Source organism: Dasypus novemcinctus, chromosome 7 (genome assembly GCF_030445035.2).
Source record: "Dasypus novemcinctus isolate mDasNov1 chromosome 7, mDasNov1.1.hap2, whole genome shotgun sequence".
NCBI lineage: Eukaryota > Metazoa > Chordata > Mammalia > Cingulata > Dasypodidae > Dasypus > Dasypus novemcinctus.
In genome coordinates this window covers 125,719,594-125,737,111 of record NC_080679.1, presented here as the reverse complement: position 1 = coordinate 125,737,111, position 17,518 = coordinate 125,719,594, and the positions used below count along the sequence as shown (strand labels likewise).

General features: G+C 51.2%; 1 non-coding gene across 1 annotated transcript; it reads left to right on the top strand.

The window, feature by feature from the left end:
• Positions 1 to 17,386: 17,386 nt before the first annotated feature.
• Positions 17,387 to 17,518, top strand: LOC111763645 (small nucleolar RNA SNORA38). Its single transcript, XR_002796476.1, has one exon. It is a non-coding gene; the product is annotated as a small nucleolar RNA SNORA38 (small nucleolar RNA).

Genomic DNA, 17,518 nt, shown 5'->3' with positions numbered 1-17,518 from the left:
ACACAGCCACAGGACTGGGGGTGGGGCTGGAACATGTCTTTTGTTCATGCTGCTGGCTGGGTTGACATCTGCTCTGCACTATTCTGATCCTCTTTTGGAAGGCAGCGACCCAGGGCAAGTTCTTCTCGGGGCAAACGGCAGGAGCCCGGGGGCGTGATGACGCCTCTTAAGGCCTTGGCTGGGAGCTGTCACACTGTCCTTTGACCCAAACGCGTGACCTGGCCAACACAGCACCAACGGGAGGTGAAATGCACTGCCTGCTCGCCTCTGCAAGGTGTGTGTGTGTGTAAGGAATTGAGAGTAACAGTCCAACCTCTCAAAGGGAACTATTGTTATCTCACTTTTACAGATGGAGAAACTGAGGCCCAAAGTGCCCAAGACACACGTCTAGTAAGCTACAGCAGGAGCCACACAGATGCCAAGCCCCAGGTTCCCAAACCAGCTCTCCTTAGCACCCCAGAGCCCAACTGCACCGTTTCTCTCTCCCTCCACTCTCCAGGCTTTGTCCCTGTCTCGACTTGCAGGACTAATTCATAGTGAAATTCTGTTGCCGCTGTCCCAAACTGGGGGAAACTCCCCTGTCAGAGCTCCAGTGACAGCTGGAGCACCAGCAGAATCGGGCTTTGTGGTCCCAATGATCCAGCTGGACGTGGCTCCTGCTCTAGCCCAGGGTCCCTGTCTCCACCCCAGGGAGTCTCTTCTTGTGACTCCTGGCAAGGACCAGACTGTTTGGTCCTGTGGAGTCATTAGAAAGAAATGAGTCCTCAGTTTACTGCCTCCTCCAAGCTTTATTGGTTGTCCCGTGTCTTGCTACCTTCTCTGCAGCTTGAAATGGTGTGAACTGGTACCTTGTTTTCCTCAGGAATGGCAAAAGCAGTTTGTCAATTAGTGAAGAAAGCTGACCTCAGAAAGAAAAAGCCCATTCAGATTTCAAGTCCCAGGAGATGAGTAAAACTCAGTCACGTTTCAGGAGTATCCGCCTCCCCAGGCTGTGTGCATTTCTGCCTGGAAGAGCTCCTTGCTTCCTGAAAGCTGACGCTCCACTCCCCACTAGATTGACTGCCCACTTGCCAAGTGTTTTATAAATATTACTCCATTTAACATTCCCAACTGCCCAGCAAGAAAGCATTGCCCTTGGGAAGTGGACGTGGCTCAAGCGATTAGGCTCCTGTCTACCGTACAGGAGGTTGAGGGTTCGATTCCCAGGACCTCCTGGTGAAGCCAAGCTGGCCTGAGTGGAGAGCTGGCCCATGCAGGTACGTGGACCTGTGTGGTGTGCTGGCCTGTGCAGGAGTGCTGGCCCACACAGGAGCACTGGCCTGCGCGAAGTGCTGGCCGGTGCAGAGAGCTGGTGCAGCAAGGTGATGGACAAAGAAAGAGACACAGAGGAGAGACAATAAGAGATGCAGCAGACCAGGGAGGTGAGGTGGTGCAAGAGATTAAGTGCCTCTCTCACACTCCAGAAGGTCCCAGGATCGGTTCTCAGTGCTGCCTAAAGAGAAGACAAGAAGACATGGAAGAACACATAGCAAATGGACACAGAGAGCAGACAGCAAGCGCAAAAACAATGGGGGTGGGGGGCGATAAAGAAATAAATCTGTAAAAATAAAAAGAAGGCATTGCCCTCATTTTACAGATGAGCAAAAGGAGGCTCAGATGAAGTAACTTACTAACAGTTTGAACTCCAAACAAACATGAAATAGTTTTATTTTTTCTCTCAATTTTTTTGGAGATTATACCAAATTTCCTTTCACCAATCCTTGATAAAATCTTTGGCTGATCCCCCTAGTTTTTGGTTCAGGTATTTAAACACACACACACACACACACACACATATACATATACACCTTCCAGTTTCATCTCGTTCCTTTTTGAATTCTTATTGTGCATCCGATGGAATGCCCACTGCCTGTCCTCCTCCAGCACCAGCCCGCCCTGAACATGGAGCCTTGGACTGGGTTAGGGCTGCTCCTCAACTCTGCTCACTTGTTTGGTCCCTTTCTCTTCCTGTGCTTGGGGACTTGGAGAAGGGCTTTGGGGGAAATGGCAATCTCTTTGCTTCACTGGGCCTTTGATTGCAGCCTCTTCCTCTGTGGGTTCTGTGGGTTCTCTGCTGCTCTTCTCAGAAGGGCAGGTGCCCAAATGCCCTCTCAGAGGGGGGCGGGTATGGCCTCCCTTCCCAGCTTGGCTCAACCCCTTTCCACTGTTCTTGGCTCTCTCTGCTTGCTGGAGGCCCTGCGCCTGGGCTTGACTTTTTTGCAGAGAAGTGCTGGCGAGGCAGCCCACAAAATCCGCTGCCCCCGTGAGGCTTAGCGATGTGGCTTTCATGCGAGCCACCGTGGCAGATGCTCCATGCTGCCCTTCGGTTTCTCTCCAACGCAGCAATATGTTTCTTCCAGGCATCCGTGTTCTCAAAGGGCAGTGCTCTTGGAGTACCTCCCTTGACTGGGGAGATCCAAAACAGTCCCCAGTCCAGTGTTCTCCACAAGTCCTGGGAGATTCCCTCTGGAACCTCCAGTCTTCTGCTTCCATAGTCTGGGGTGCTGGGAAAGCGGGGTGCCAGCTGGGGCTGCCGGAGTTGAGTTAAGACTTTTAATCTGGTGGTGTGTAGTTCCTTTTGGGACCCCTTTCCCTAAGATTGGTTGGATGACTCTTAGCTGTCACCAGTAGTTCTGGTACCCAATTCATGAAAGTCTCAAAGGGATTGTAGTATGGGGTGGTGTTTTATCCAGAGGCCACCAATCATTAGCTTTCAACAGCCATCTCAGAATGGCCATAATTGCCTTCACCTCCGTAATTAAAAATCAGATCCATAAAATATCAACAAGGCAACAGGCATTTAGTGAGTATTTTCTAACCCAGTGCTAGGTAGGGGAAACAGACAGTGGATGCCTGTTTGAGTACCAACTTGCTGTGTGTCCTTAGACAAATTATTTAGCTTCCTGGGGCCTCAGTTTTCTCATCTGAGTCTATAATACCCATAGTAGTATTACTACGTATGCAATTTATAAAACAACAAAGATACAATGAAGAAAACGCAAAGCTTAGATGAGATGATCTTTAAGAACTCCTTGAGGTCTAAAGTGCTAAGAGGCAGTGGACCCTTGGGTTGTGGCCTTGTGCATTAATGCGCCAAGGGCCAGCAAAGCCATGTCCCAAACTGTGAGGTAATAAACATGTATTATTTTAAGCCACTCCGTGTGTGATAACACGTTCCACTGCAATAAAAAAAAAATAAAACAAACAAACAGAAAAAGAAAACACGAGATACTCCCCAAAATACTGCCTGGGGAAGTGTATCTGGGTGGAGCAGTCACTTGTCTGTCACTTACGGGCCGACAGCTCACAAAGTGCCCCCTGCTCTGTGCTACTACAGGAGGCTGTGGTCACGTACCCTTTTCTCCTTCACCACTAGCCACAGCAGCAGCTTTCCCACCCGAGACATGATGGAAGGGGTGGGAAGGGAAACTCACAATTAGAGAGCTCCCATGGTGAGCCAGGTCCAGAGCGTTTATATACACTGATCCCATCAGTCATCACAGTGGCCCCCAAGGTGCATATTATTATAACCACATTACAGATAAAAACCTGAGGTCACACAGTGGTGGCACTTGGATTCTAAGAAACTGTCAGCCCCTCCCATTCTAAGCTGGGTTAGAATTTGGCTTAGGGGAAAAACCAGGTTGTCTAGGCTCCCATGGCCTACTTTATCAAGGCTTCTTCTTCAAAGAATTTTTAAGAAATAGCAGTTTTTAAATGGAATGAATATCTAGTGTAACTTCTTCACTTTTCCTTTGTCGGCATATTCTTCCTCTTCCATAAAGACATTATTAGAATGTTCTTTCACTCTCTTTCTAAATTTGAAACTGATGTCAGCATTTCTTTAGGCTGACTTCCATTGCGTGGCGGGGAAGATTCAGTGATGTGATGGAGGTAAAAAATCAGGTCTTTGTTCTGTATAACAGTCTGTATTCTTCATGTCTTTTTTAAACGTAATTTTATTTTTATTAGCGCAATTGTAAGTTTACAGAAAAATCATGCAGAAAATATAGAATTCTCATATCCCCTTTTATCTCCCCTTTAATCTTTTTTTCCTAAAGATTTTATTTATTTCTCTCCCCGTCTAACCACCCCCGTTGTCTGCTCTCTGTGTTGATTTTCTGTGTATTCTTCTGTGTTGGCTTGCGTTTTTGTCAGGTGGCACCAAAAATCTGTCTCTTTTTGTTGCGCCATCTTGCTGCATCAGCTCTCTGTGTGTGTGGCGCCACTTCTGGGTGGGCTGTGCTTTTCACACAGGGTGGCTCTCCTTGCGGGGCACACTCCTTGTACATGGGGCACCTTTACTTGGGGGGCACCCCTCGTGGCACAGCACTCCTGTGCGGGAGCACTGCACATGAGCCAGCTCACCACACAGGCCAGGAGACCCTGGGTATCAAACCATGGACCTCCTATATGGTAGGCAGATGCTCTATCAGGTGAGCCACATATGTTTCCCTCCCCTTTAGTCTTAACACACGTCAGTCAGAGACCTGGCAGGAAATGGCATTCACGCAAATGGTTCAAATGGAGAGCTTGTGGTGAAGAGTGGACAGAGGTGTGGATAGCTTTAAAGGAACCAACAAAAAATTCCGGGGCACCCAGGATCCGCCAAAAGCTATTACCATCCTCAATCCAAAGGGGCAAGGGGAGAAAATTCTGGCAACAGAGCCCAGAGAAGGCTGCAGGCCCAGTGGGGCTGCCCAGTGGGAGCGGTGGTCCCAGAGGCCCCGAGGCCGAGAGGGAGCAGAGAAGAAATATCGCAAGCTCTCTCTCCACTGGTGCCCCCCACTGGCTGAACCCAACTTGCAGCCAGAGAGTGAGGGAGCTGGGGTGATGATCCCTGGGGTGCAGAACAGGACAGGGAGGGGCAGAGAATGTTCTGGGTGGACAAATGGAGAAAGCATATTATATTGTGAGCATTATCCCATGCCTTTAAATATCCCTTGAAAACAGTGTTCTAATGGTGGAATGATATTTTGTCATATGATGGGTCTAAAATTTATAATAAGTAGTAGTAGTAGTAGTAGCAGTATAGTAGTGATACTGGAGGCATTTCGATTGGTCCCGGCTCAATTTTTCTCCCCCAATGGACATCTTTGCCTCACATTATTTTTCTACATCTGCTTTTTTTTTTTTGAGATTTATTTGTATTTATTTCTCTCCCCTTGCCCCAGTTGCCTGTGTTCTCTGCGTCTATTTGCTGTGTGTTCTGGGTCCCCTTGTATTAATCTGCGGCACCGGGCATCTGCGTCTCTATTTGTTGCATCACCTTGCTGCCTCAGCTCTCAGTGTGTGCCGGTGCGCTGCGCTTTTTCCACGCGGGGTAGACAGATGCACTGTCAGTTGAGCCACCACCGCTTCCCTACATCTGCCCTATCTCTCCACAGCTCACAGGCTTGGTGAGTCCAGAGGAGAACACGAGGGGCCCAGCCCCCTCCCCAGCCCCCGCAGGAGACTCCTGGAAGCCACTTTGGGCGTCACCTCCTGCCGCCTGTGTCCAGTGGTGCGTCAGGAGATGGCTTGGGAGGCCGCTGAAAGAAATGTTCTGGAGGACAAAGGGCCGGGCCCTGCGTTGAGGGAGAAAGGAGGGCTCCGATGCTCGAGGAGGAGCCGACCGCCTGCGAGCCTATGGCAGGGGAGGGGGGCTTTGCTCCCCGCGCTTCCGCCCTCTTCGGCCTGGGGCACCTGCTGAGCCGCCCTCCGCCGCGGTGAGGCTGCGCCCCCTGCTGGCTGGCCGGGGCCACTGCTGGAAGCGGTGCCCAGCTCCCTGGTTCTGACATGCCCCGGCTGGGGCGGGCCGCAGAGAAGCTCCCGGGAACTAAGGCGGGGGTTCCGAACCTGTCGTGTTCCACGGACCCTTTGCTAGTCAGGTGAAAACCACGGACCCCTTACGACGTCCACACTGTGGTGTGTGTTATTTAAAAAATACATCTCACCCGCACCAACACGTCCGCACAAGAGTAATGTTTTTTTTTTTGAATTTCAATTCAAGCTCAGGGACCCTTGATTAAGAACCCCTTTCCTAAGGAGTGTTTATTTTATTTTTAATTTTTTAAAAAGATTTATTTTATTTCTCTCCCCGCCCCAGTTGTCTGTTCTCTGTGTCTATTTGCTGCTTGTTCTTCTCTGTCCTCTTCTGTTGTCGTCAGCGGCATGGGAATCTGTGTTTCTTTTTGTTGTGTCATCTTGTTGTGTCATCTCTCCATGTGTGCAGCACCATTCCTAGGCAGGCTGCACTTTCTTTCGCGCTGGGCGGCTCTCCTTGCGGCACGCAAGGACGCGTGGGGCTCCCCTACGCGGGGGTGGCACAGCACTCCTTGCGGGGATCAGCACTGCGCATGGGCCAGCTCCACACGGGTCAAGGAGGCCTGGGATTTGAACCGCGGACCTCCCATGTGGTAGACGGACACCCTAACCACTGTGCCAAGCCCGCTTCTTCCTAAGGAGTGTTTAGATACAGCTCCCTGGGATGGAGAACTGTCTTGGTTAGAACCAAATCTCCCAGAAACAGGTGGGAGTTTTAAACTGGCCCAGCTTTCCTGGAGACAACTTAGAAGATCCATACCGAGAAACTCCACAGTTCAGGTTCAGTCGGCCCGGCATCAGCTCCTCTAGGAAGCTTCCTTGGCGACAGTGCCGCCCCCCACCACACCACCCACTGCAACCTCTATGCCCCTGTCTCTGACTTGGGTGAACAAGAAAAGTAACTTTATTTTGCTCTAACTTCTGTGTTTCTATTCTGAACACCAGTTCCTCCAGGAAATTGCAGGAACTTGACTTCCATCACTTCAGGGATGCCCCCTGCCCTTTTGCTGGGATTATGTCCTAGCAGGAGGCAGAGGGGAAGGTTGCCTTGCCTGGTGTCCTGACAGGGACTGGGCAGCACCACCGTCCTCAGCTCTTCCTTGGCTGAACCCAAGCACCTTTCTCCACCTGGGCCAGGAGTCTGGCTTTGTTTCCCCAGTTGCTCCCTCCCAGATCATTTGTCCATGATTTTTTTCCCTCCTCCACCCCCTCCCTGCTGTTTTTGCTGTCTATGTCCATTTGCTGTGTGATCTTCTGTATCTATTTCTCTTTTTGTCTTCTCGTCTTTCTCCTCTAGGATTCACTGGGATTCAATTCTGGGGACCTCTGATGGGGAGAGAGGTTCCCTGTCCTGTACGCCACCTCAGTTCCTGGTCTCTGCTGTGCTTCACCTCGACTCTCTCCTTCATCTCTCTCTTGCTGTGTCATTATCTTGCTGTGTGACTCACTTGCACGGGCACTGGCTCATCATGTGGGCACTTGGCTTGCCGTGCGGACACTGTCTTGCCACGCAGGTACACTTTCTCTTTTTCTTTTTTACCAGGAGGCCCCAGGGATTGAACCCAGGTCCTCCCATATGGTAGGCGGAGGCCTTATTACTTGAGCTACCTCCGTTTCCCTGTCCATGATCTTTGGTGCTTTTCTTTTTTTCCTTTTTCTTCTGCTTTGGTTCACCCCTGTCTTCTGGAGGCCAAGAACGAGCAGCTTTGAGGGAGCCTGGGAATGGAAGGAACTCATTTTCCGTTTGGAAGTGGTCATCCCGTGGCAGGACAGAATAGGGACCTAAGGAGGAAGGGGTAGAAAACCTAATAATATACCTAATAATAAGCCACATAAACACCAACTAGTAAGAGAAACTGAGGCAATGGCCTGCTGAGTCACAGAGGCAAGTTAGGAAGGGGCAACTCACAGCACACACCCCAGGGCTGCATTATCAGAAGGCAGCCAGCAAATCCGGTACATGGCGGGAAAGAGGGAAGGGCAGGGGGTACCCCCCCACACTTTCAGGTTACCGCATGCCTCATGGACAGCGACCAGAGGCCAATCACCACCAATCAACATGCCCCGCAGAGCTCATGGACAGCAGCCAGAGGTCAATCACTGCCAGACAGCACCCTGAAGTCCCTAAGAGAATCAAACACCCAACTGATTTCCCTTGCTTTGTCTCAAATACTCCAATCAGCGCAGACTGCGGCGGCTTGCTCGGTCGGTAGAGGTGGGGTCTGGCTGCGGACGAGGGGTCGGTCCAGCTCTGGACGAGGGGTCAGTCCCGCTTGGGACGAAGGGTCGGTCCCACTTGGGACGAGGGGTCGGTCCGGCAGCAGACGAGGGATCGGTCTCACAAGGGGTTGCGCGGTTCGGCTGACGGGGTCGCTCGGCGAAGCTGGCGACGAAGGGGTCGCCCGGAGAAGCCGGCGACGAAGGGGTCGCCCGGAGAAGCAGGCGACGAAGGGGTCGCCCGGAGAAGCAGGCGACGAACTGGGAACAAGGGAGGCCAGGCCCTTGTCGGGGGCTCTCAGGACTGGAGGGCGCACGGCAGAAGAACTACCGCGGAGACAAGGTAAACACGCAAGTCCACTTTACTGAGGGAGAGGCAACAGTTTTATAGGGGCTGGGGAAGGCTGATTGGTCGAAGCCACGCCCTGTTCTGATTGGTTGCCGGCGAAAGGTCAGTGGGCGGTACTGGACGGGGGAGGGGTGGTGGTTAGAGATTGGCTGTCGCTGTTGCTGGGGGAAGGGGCAGGGTTTAGGGATTGGTGGCTGCTGTTGCTGGGGTGGAGGGCAGACTTGAGTTTCCCGCCCACGCCTGGCTGTTGCTGCTGTCGGGGGAAGGGAAAAGGGCGGGCTGGATTTTTCCGCCCACGCCTGGCTGTTGCTGCTGTCGGGGGAAGGGAAAAGGGCGGGCTGGATTTTTCCGCCCACACCTGGCTGTTGCTGCTGTCGGGGGAGGGGAAAAGGGCAGACTGGAATTTTCTGCCCTGCGCCTGCGCAGGGAGAAAGAAGGCATCGTGTGGCGCCATCCGGGAGGAGGGGTGGCCGCGGAAGCATGGCTGCCGAGAAGGGGAGACCCGAGGGCACTCTGCGCCCATGCCGAGCTCCCTTCAGGGGTGGCGGTGAGTCCGACCAGCCACCCTATTATGGGGGCAGCGGCTTGGCCTACCGCGGCCGCTCCCCCGCCAGGCCAGCAAACCACGCTTCAGCCCGAGGGGTGACCGCATTTCCCCCTTCTTTTCAAATAAGGACCAGGATGGCAGCAGCAACAAGTAGCTGAGGCCCAAGAGGCAGTAAGCAATGAGGGAAGCGGGGCTGAAGAGGGAGGTGAGTATGCCGGGGATAAATGTACAATTTGGGGGGCAGTATCTTGCCGTTGCAAGCAAGGGTGGCCAATGTCCAATTCTTGTTGATCTCGGTGGCTATAAGGTCCATCTGCTTGTTAAAAGTCCAGGATGACAGCGCGTTACAGGTAGTTGATCTCTTCTTGGCGGCGAAGAGCGGTAGAGGCAGACTGTGTGATGGTCTGGAGGATCGCAGCGGTGAGGACAAGTCGCGTCAGGGCACCAGCGACGGTGGTGGCGGCAGCGTCGGGAGTGGTGGAGACGTAGGCGAGGACAATAAGAAGGCCAAAGTCTTCACGGGCGAGAGAGAGGCCGATGTTAATGGGGCGGGCCGACATGGGGCGGCCCAATCTGCAACGCAGTAGGGGTTCAAGCGAAAAAAGGAGGGGGGCGGGGGACGAGAAAGGACGCTTTGGATGGCTGAGAAGAGGAGTGAGGTCGAGACAGGAGGAAGCTCCGCAGAAGTATGGGGAGGCAAGAGCAGAAGCATTATTGGATGCTAGGAAGCAGGCCGCGGGCCGGGGAAAGCGGGTTGTGGGCCGTTTAGCAGGGCTGGAGCTGCTTGAGAGCGATGGCGGCATGGGGGGCCGTGGTTACAATCTTCTGGGGTGGTAGTGGCTAGACAGATGGCGGAAAATATTATCAAGAAAGCAAAGGTTATGAGAAAGAAATAGAGTATTAAAGGCTGTGGGGGAAGTGAGAAGATCATTTAGAGGATAGGGTTGAGAATGGTATGTTTAAGACAGAAGCTTTGTGGTTTGTAGGAGACTGCTTTATAAACGAAGGAGAATGAGGGCAGTAAATATAGTAACGATAGATAGGAAGATGACAGTGAGGAGGAGTCTTTGTTTAAGGTTTCAATCGTCCGGCGCAACAGTGGCTAGGCCGATAGCGAGGGGTGTTGCTAAATAGACAATGGCTGCAAAGACAAAATCATCTTCTGTTTCCTTAAGAATAACTTTTCTTTAAATACTTAGTAGCATGCAATATTAGAAACCGTTTCCTAAAAGCAAGTTGGCAGGGGAGCTTGGTTGCTGTTAATCTTTCCTGTTATAAAATTACCTTTTATTATTATTATCATCAATTTAGTTTTATATATATATATTTAAGAATGACCTTTTGGAATTAGCCATTTAATACCTTAATGTAAACTACTGAAGATAAATTTTATCTTTACAGAACACATTCCCCCACGTAAAGTTATCACAATACCTTTTACACTTGCCGCATGCAAATTAAGTTTCAAGAGTTTATGAAAAATTAGCCATCTTACTTTAGGACAAAATACGTCTTTTTGCAAAACTTATTACATTTCCGTTAGCATTTTTACAAACTTTTAACCTTTTTAATATTCATATAAGTTTTACATTCTTTATATTATCCTGTGAAGAAAAATAAGTTATTCATTTTAATCTAGGCAAGAACAACTTTTTATGAAGATGTACAGTTAATTTTGTTAATTAAGACTTACAATTTTTTTTTTAAATTGTAGATATCTTATTAACATTTAAACTTATGTATTAATATAATAAACTTAAGTATTAATATAAGCGCTTATTTAATTTTTGGCCATTTGAATAGAGCTCTTTTAAAGATTTCTAGTAATTTATATTTACCATCCGGAGGTATCACAATATACGTTGACATTGAACGAACAGACAGACAAACACAGAACAATTACAACACATTAACAGAAATATATAATTTATTTACAGTTGACTCATAATTCTTACTTTCTTGGTATAGCTGCTTTTAAATCTTTTTTTATATAGCATATCATAGATTATACCCTTCAAGATTTCTGGACTTCATGTTGCCTGTAATAAGCCAGGAGGGAATCTTTTACCTTCCTGCTCCACAGCAAAAGTGACCCTATCTATAAGGCGAGTATAGGTGTCCAGGTCCCAAAGCTGACACGTGGTAAGCCACGGATTAAAGGGGAGAAGAAGGTCCCAATATACTTGAAGCTCTTTGAAAGAGATCTTACACCGGTGAGTGTCTAGGAGACCGGTGAGGGCCCGAACTTGTGGGGCTTGCTTAGCAGATAGGATGTTACCCATTGCTAATGGCCTTTTGGAGCCGATAAGAAAAGGGGCCCTTACCTTGAGAGCGCGGCGATGGGAGCCGAGGTGCGCGGTGAGACGAGGGGTCGGAGCCGGTGGGGCTCCGACGGTGGTCGCGGGCCAAGAGAAGGCCCCGACGAGGGGAGGGCGGGACGACGAGCAGTGGAGCAAGTCAAAGGGGAGCAAGCGTGGAGGGGAGGAGGCAGAGGTGAAGGCAGGGGTAGAGGTGCTCAGGCACGCGCTCCTGAGAGTTTTATTGGCGCCTCTTAATCATAGCGGGTCGGTATAAGCCCCCGACATGGAAGGAGAAAGCCATCCAGCGATTCTCCCAGACCGCCGTGGATCATGAGGTCACCAAGGTTCAGGAGCAGCAATGCAGAGCGAAAAGATAGGGGTGAGAAGAGAGGAGAGCGTAGGGCTATGGTAGGATTACTTCAGACGTGCAAGCGTGCGCTCCCGAGAAATCCAAGGCTCCTCTTAATCATAGCGGGTCGGTATAAGCCCCCGACATGGAAGGAGAAAGCCATCCAGCGATTCTCCCAGACCGCCGTGGATCGTATGAGGTAGCCAAGGCTCAGGTAGCAGCAATGTTGCACGAGAGAAGTCCCAAGGTGAGAAGAGAGGAGGGGGGGGCTGCCAGGTTATGAAGTGAGGCTGTGGTGGGGTTGCCTTGCCCCACGTTGTGCTGTGGTGGGGTTGCTTTGCCCCACGTTGGGCGCCAACTGCGGCGGCTTGCTCGGTCGGTAGAGGTGGGGTCTGGCTGCGGACGAGGGGTCGGTCCAGCTCTGGACGAGGGGTCAGTCCCGCTTGGGACGAAGGGTCGGTCCCACTTGGGACGAGGGGTCGGTCCGGCAGCAGACGAGGGATCGGTCTCACAAGGGGTTGCGCGGTTCGGCTGACGGGGTCGCTCGGCGAAGCTGGCGACGAAGGGGTCGCCCGGAGAAGCCGGCGACGAAGGGGTCGCCCGGAGAAGCAGGCGACGAAGGGGTCGCCCGGAGAAGCAGGCGACGAACTGGGAACAAGGGAGGCCAGGCCCTTGTCGGGGGCTCTCAGGACTGGAGGGCGCACGGCAGAAGAACTACCGCGGAGACAAGGTAAACACGCAAGTCCACTTTACTGAGGGAGAGGCAACAGTTTTATAGGGGCTGGGGAAGGCTGATTGGTCGAAGCCACGCCCTGTTCTGATTGGTTGCCGGCGAAAGGTCAGTGGGCGGTACTGGACGGGGGAGGGGTGGTGGTTAGAGATTGGCTGTCGCTGTTGCTGGGGGAAGGGGCAGGGTTTAGGGATTGGTGGCTGCTGTTGCTGGGGTGGAGGGCAGACTTGAGTTTCCCGCCCACGCCTGGCTGTTGCTGCTGTCGGGGGAAGGGAAAAGGGCGGGCTGGATTTTTCCGCCCACGCCTGGCTGTTGCTGCTGTCGGGGGAAGGGAAAAGGGCGGGCTGGATTTTTCCGCCCACACCTGGCTGTTGCTGCTGTCGGGGGAGGGGAAAAGGGCAGACTGGAATTTTCTGCCCTGCGCCTGCGCAGGGAGAAAGAAGGCATCGTGTGGCGCCATCCGGGAGGAGGGGTGGCCGCGGAAGCATGGCTGCCGAGAAGGGGAGACCCGAGGGCACTCTGCGCCCATGCCGAGCTCCCTTCAGGGGTGGCGGTGAGTCCGACCAGCCACCCTATTATGGGGGCAGCGGCTTGGCCTACCGCGGCCGCTCCCCCGCCAGGCCAGCAAACCACGCTTCAGCCCGAGGGGTGACCGCAGCAGACCCTGGAGCCCTGTACCCCATAAAGCAGAGGACCCCAGGGCAAAGCGCATGTCTCTACCCTGAGCACACCAGCACCCATGTTTCAGGTGTGTACTTATTTCTTTTCTTGTTTCTTATTAAACTCTTTACTTCCTTGCCTACCCTATGGCATGTCCTTAAGTTCCTTTATGCGACATAAGCCAAAAACCTGGACACCGACTCTGGTAACAATCCCACCACGCGTCCTTGGCCACTCCATCTGGTGCTGACCTGTCTAGTCTCCTGGCTCAGTCAGGACCAAGGAGGCAGCTCTTGGCGGTGGTGGGTAGGTTGCCCCCGGGCTCCCACCAAGTGTCAGGAAATGCCTGGTGAGGGAAGATGCTGGGAATCAGCAAAGCTTTTAAGATAGCCTAGAAAGCCAGGAGCCCACCTACTTACTGAAAAGAAGAGACTGAGGCAGTGAGAAGCAGAGAACAGATTGGTGGCTCTCCTGGGAGAGGAATCTGCAGGGAGAAACTGCCTGGAGGGGCAGGAACGTTTGACTAGGAATTTCCTGTGGGCCCGCTGTTATCATTGTCATGGTTCAGAGGGGAGAGAGAAAAGGTTTCATGAGCCTTAGCCTTCCCATGACCCTGGGTCACACTTTTCCTCATTCATAAAGTGAAGTTAGAGTTGCCACATTGTCGTGTTGTAAGGATTAAATGAGGATAGATGTCAACTGGCATCTAGTCGCAACTTTCCTCCATCGGGTCTGAGGCCGCGTTTTCCAGTCCACAGTTCACCCTCAGTAACCCACATGTGATTTCCCCATTTTCAGGTTACTCGTGAGAACAAGGGGTGGGTCAGGTCAATCAGCATGTGTTGCCGTATCTGCTATGTATCATTTTCACTCAGAATTCTCCTGAGCCCCTTGGTGCATACCTACTGTAGCCCGTTGGTGGGTGGGGACTCACAGATATGAAATAAAACGACACGGCAGAGCAGAGGAGTTAGTTGGAGTTTTTTTTTCTTTCCCCTCCCCCTCCCTCTGCCCTCCTGTTTTTGCTGTCTGTGTCCATTCACTGTGAGATCATCTGTATCTATTTCTCTTTTTGTGTTTTCTTCTTGTCTTTCTCCCCTCACCAGGATTCGATCCTGGGGAGCTCTGATGTGGAGAGAGGTTCCCTGTCAATTGTGCCACCTCAGTTCCTGGTCTCTGCACTTCATCTTGACTCCCCTTTGTCTCTCTTTTGTTGCGTCATCATCTTGCTGTGTGACTCACTTGTGCGGGCAATGGCTCACCACATGGCCACTCGGCTCACCACGCGAGCACTGACTTACCGCGCAGGCACGCTTTCTCTTCTTTTTCACCAGGAGGCCCCAGAGATCGAAACTGGTTCCTCCCATATGGTAGGTGGAGGCCCTATCACTTGAGCCACATCCACCTGCCAGTGAGTTGGAATTTTGAGCCGGAACCCAGAAATTGATCACACAGGAAAAGAACACAGAAGAAGAGATGGCTCCTTAGACATGGCAGGAGCCCTGGGGAGAGAGACAGTCATTCGCCTGCTAGTCTACAGCTGGCCTTGTGGAGCAAGCACAGCAGCTGAGCCCAGAGAGAAACAGAGTCCTGGGAAGAGAGGAACCCAGGAAGCCTGAACATGGGGCAACCACCTTGCCCCAACACATGGTTATAGACTTTGATGAGGGAAGTAACTTATGCTTTATGGTCTGGGCTTCTACCCCAAATAAATACCCTTTATAAAAGTCAGCAGATTTCTGGAATTTTGCATCAGCACCCTTTTGACTGACTAATTTGCCTACAGAACCAAAACTCATTTTTAAGTAGTTTAAAAAATACTGTCTAGGGAAACGGACTTTGGCCCAGTGGTTAGGGCGTCCGTCTACCATATGGGAGGTCTGCAGTTCAAACCCCGGGCCTCCTTGACCTGTGTGGAGCTGCCCATGCGCAGTGCTGATGCGCGCAAGGAGTGCCTTGCCACGCAAGGGTCTCCCCGGCATGGGGGAACCCCACGTGCAAGGAGTGCGCCCGTGAGGAAAGCCGCCCAGCATGAAAAGAAAGTGCAGCCTGCCCAGGAATGGCGCCGCCCACACTTCCCGTGCCGCTGACGACAACAGAAGCGGACAAAGAAACAAGATGCAGCAAATAGACACCAAGAACAGACAACCAGGGGAGGGGGGAAATTAAATAAATAAATAAATCTTAAAAAAAAAAATACTGTCTATAATGGAAGTTTCCAATGATACCAATGAGAAACTATGTTTCTAAATTCATGGATTTTCCTCGCTTGGATGCTTCAATCCATTATAGTCATTATTACTCTTTTTGGGGCTCAGTGGATGCCCTTCAAGCTGGCTGCTGTGTCCTCCAACATTACTCTATTAGTTGTTGGCAGCTTCCTTGATTTCGAGTACAAAATGTTGCAGGCTTATCTTGGACATTTCTTAACCCAGACCTGGAATCACTCATTTCTCAAAAAATGTCCTGGTTCCTTTTAGTAGTATGGCAAGGTGTCAATCTAAGTGCCACAAGGAAAGGAATTGTTGCCAAAGTTCTCCTTGTTTCCAGGCTTTTGCACTGGATAGAGTTAGGAAATACATGCATTTTTATTTTTAAAGAGGGGGCGAAATTCATGAGTTCATGGTGATATTTCCCATACAAATGTCAGATTATGGTTTTTTTACTTACTTTTTTTTTGACATTGTATTTATATTCTCTTACCTTGAAAGCCTTGGGTTCTAAAGGTGATGATGTAATTGTATGCTTTATCACAATATATCTGAAATGGTTTCGTTGCTGGATTTTGTCTAGGTTCTTGACTAAACTGCAAGAAATGAATTTCTAGAACAAGTCACATTGATTAGGCCAGTAATTTATTAAGGTAGCGGGGGAAGAAAGATGGGAGATAGTAACAGATGAAGGGTCCCAGGTTGAGAGAAAAGGGTTGAAGAGTGATAAAGAGGGCTGATTTACAGATTACAATTCCCCATGATAGATTATAAATCCCCAGGTTTACTTGCAATATTGATCCGGTCGGGGGGGAGGGGGGCAAAGAAGGCAGAATAGTGCATGAACAGGCACAGGGACAGGGCGAAGGCAAGAGAGAGCAAAAGGCCTTTGTGCTTGCTAATTTAAACCGTTGATTATTCCATCCCTTTGCTAATGGCAGGGTTGCCTTTTTGCTTGATTACCCCACCCATCAGTTCCCCAGGAGGGCCCAATGATAAGGCCCCTGGAGGATAACCGGGGCTTCTCCTGGCTTCCAGAGGAAATCTCGTCTGAACGGGAGTTCTCACGAGGGTTGTCCAGCAGCCGTCTTGGGAGTATCGATGCCCATGTGTTAATGGCGGTGTTTTTTCTGCCAGGTTCCAGATCTGCCTATTGATTCCCTATCTAGTCTGCTTCAGTTTCAATACAATACCCAAATTACCACCCAAAAATCTAGCAGCAATGAAATTAACAAATGCAGTTTAAGATTTCTTTGCCATACTTTTTGTCCCTAAACTAAAACATCCACTAAAGATACACATGAACTAGATGTCCACTGAAGATATACATTTAAAATACGGTTTTAAATTTGCGGTTCTTAAATTCTAGAATTTCTTTGAAAATGTGTTTATGAAGTTAAATTGGAAGGGGGAAAATGCCCAGTAAACCTCTCAGAAGTCAAATTATGTATTATCGCCTGTGTCTGGTGACGTTGAGAGCCTCTGGGAATGGCTCCCCCCTCTTGTGGATGAGCAGAGTTAACTATCACCTTCCACGTCTGGGAAAGCCAGAGACACAGCCCTGGGAACCACAGGCTCTCAACAAAGGTAAACTGAGAGCTGCAGGATGCCGGGTTGACCTTGAAAGTCATTGACCTGCTGGCTCCCTCCTTCCCTCCGTGCCCATGGACACTGGCTCCTGTCCCTGCCCCATCTGCTCTGCCCTGGCTCCACCCCCTCGGACGTGCGGTGGTCAGAGCCAGTGGGCAACAGCAGGGCGTCCTTCCTCTGTTGGTCAAGCAGGGTGTCTTGAGTGGAACAAGGGGCCTGAAGGGGACAGGCCAAGAGGCGGCAGGCGTTCCAGGCAGAGGGAGCAGCATGTGCGAATCTCAGTGGGGGTAAGAAGAGCCTGTGGTTACACGGCTGGCTCCTAGAGGAGGGCAGGTGGGCAGGCCGGAAGCAGAGGCGCCAGCAGCGTCCTCTGCAGAGCCTTCCTCTTGGTTCCACGTTTTGCCGAAGTGTCCTCAAAGGCAAGCTCCACCTCTGATAGCCGTGGCTTTGGGGCTCCTGGGGAAGCCTGAGGAGGTCAGCGCAGCTGAACCTGGCCACAGGTGATGATAAGAGGAGGCTTCTTCGGGGAAAGCTGCTTCCCAGGGGAGACAGGTTGGCCATGGAGACAACTGAGTTCAGCAATGCAGTAACCCTCCTACAAAGGCGTGTCAGTGGTTTCCTGTCCTCGCACACGTAAGAATTGGAGGCAAAAAGATGTGGACTTGGAGAAGTCTGGAGCCCGCTTGCTCCCCGCAGGCTCAAGATCATCCTTTCCCACACAG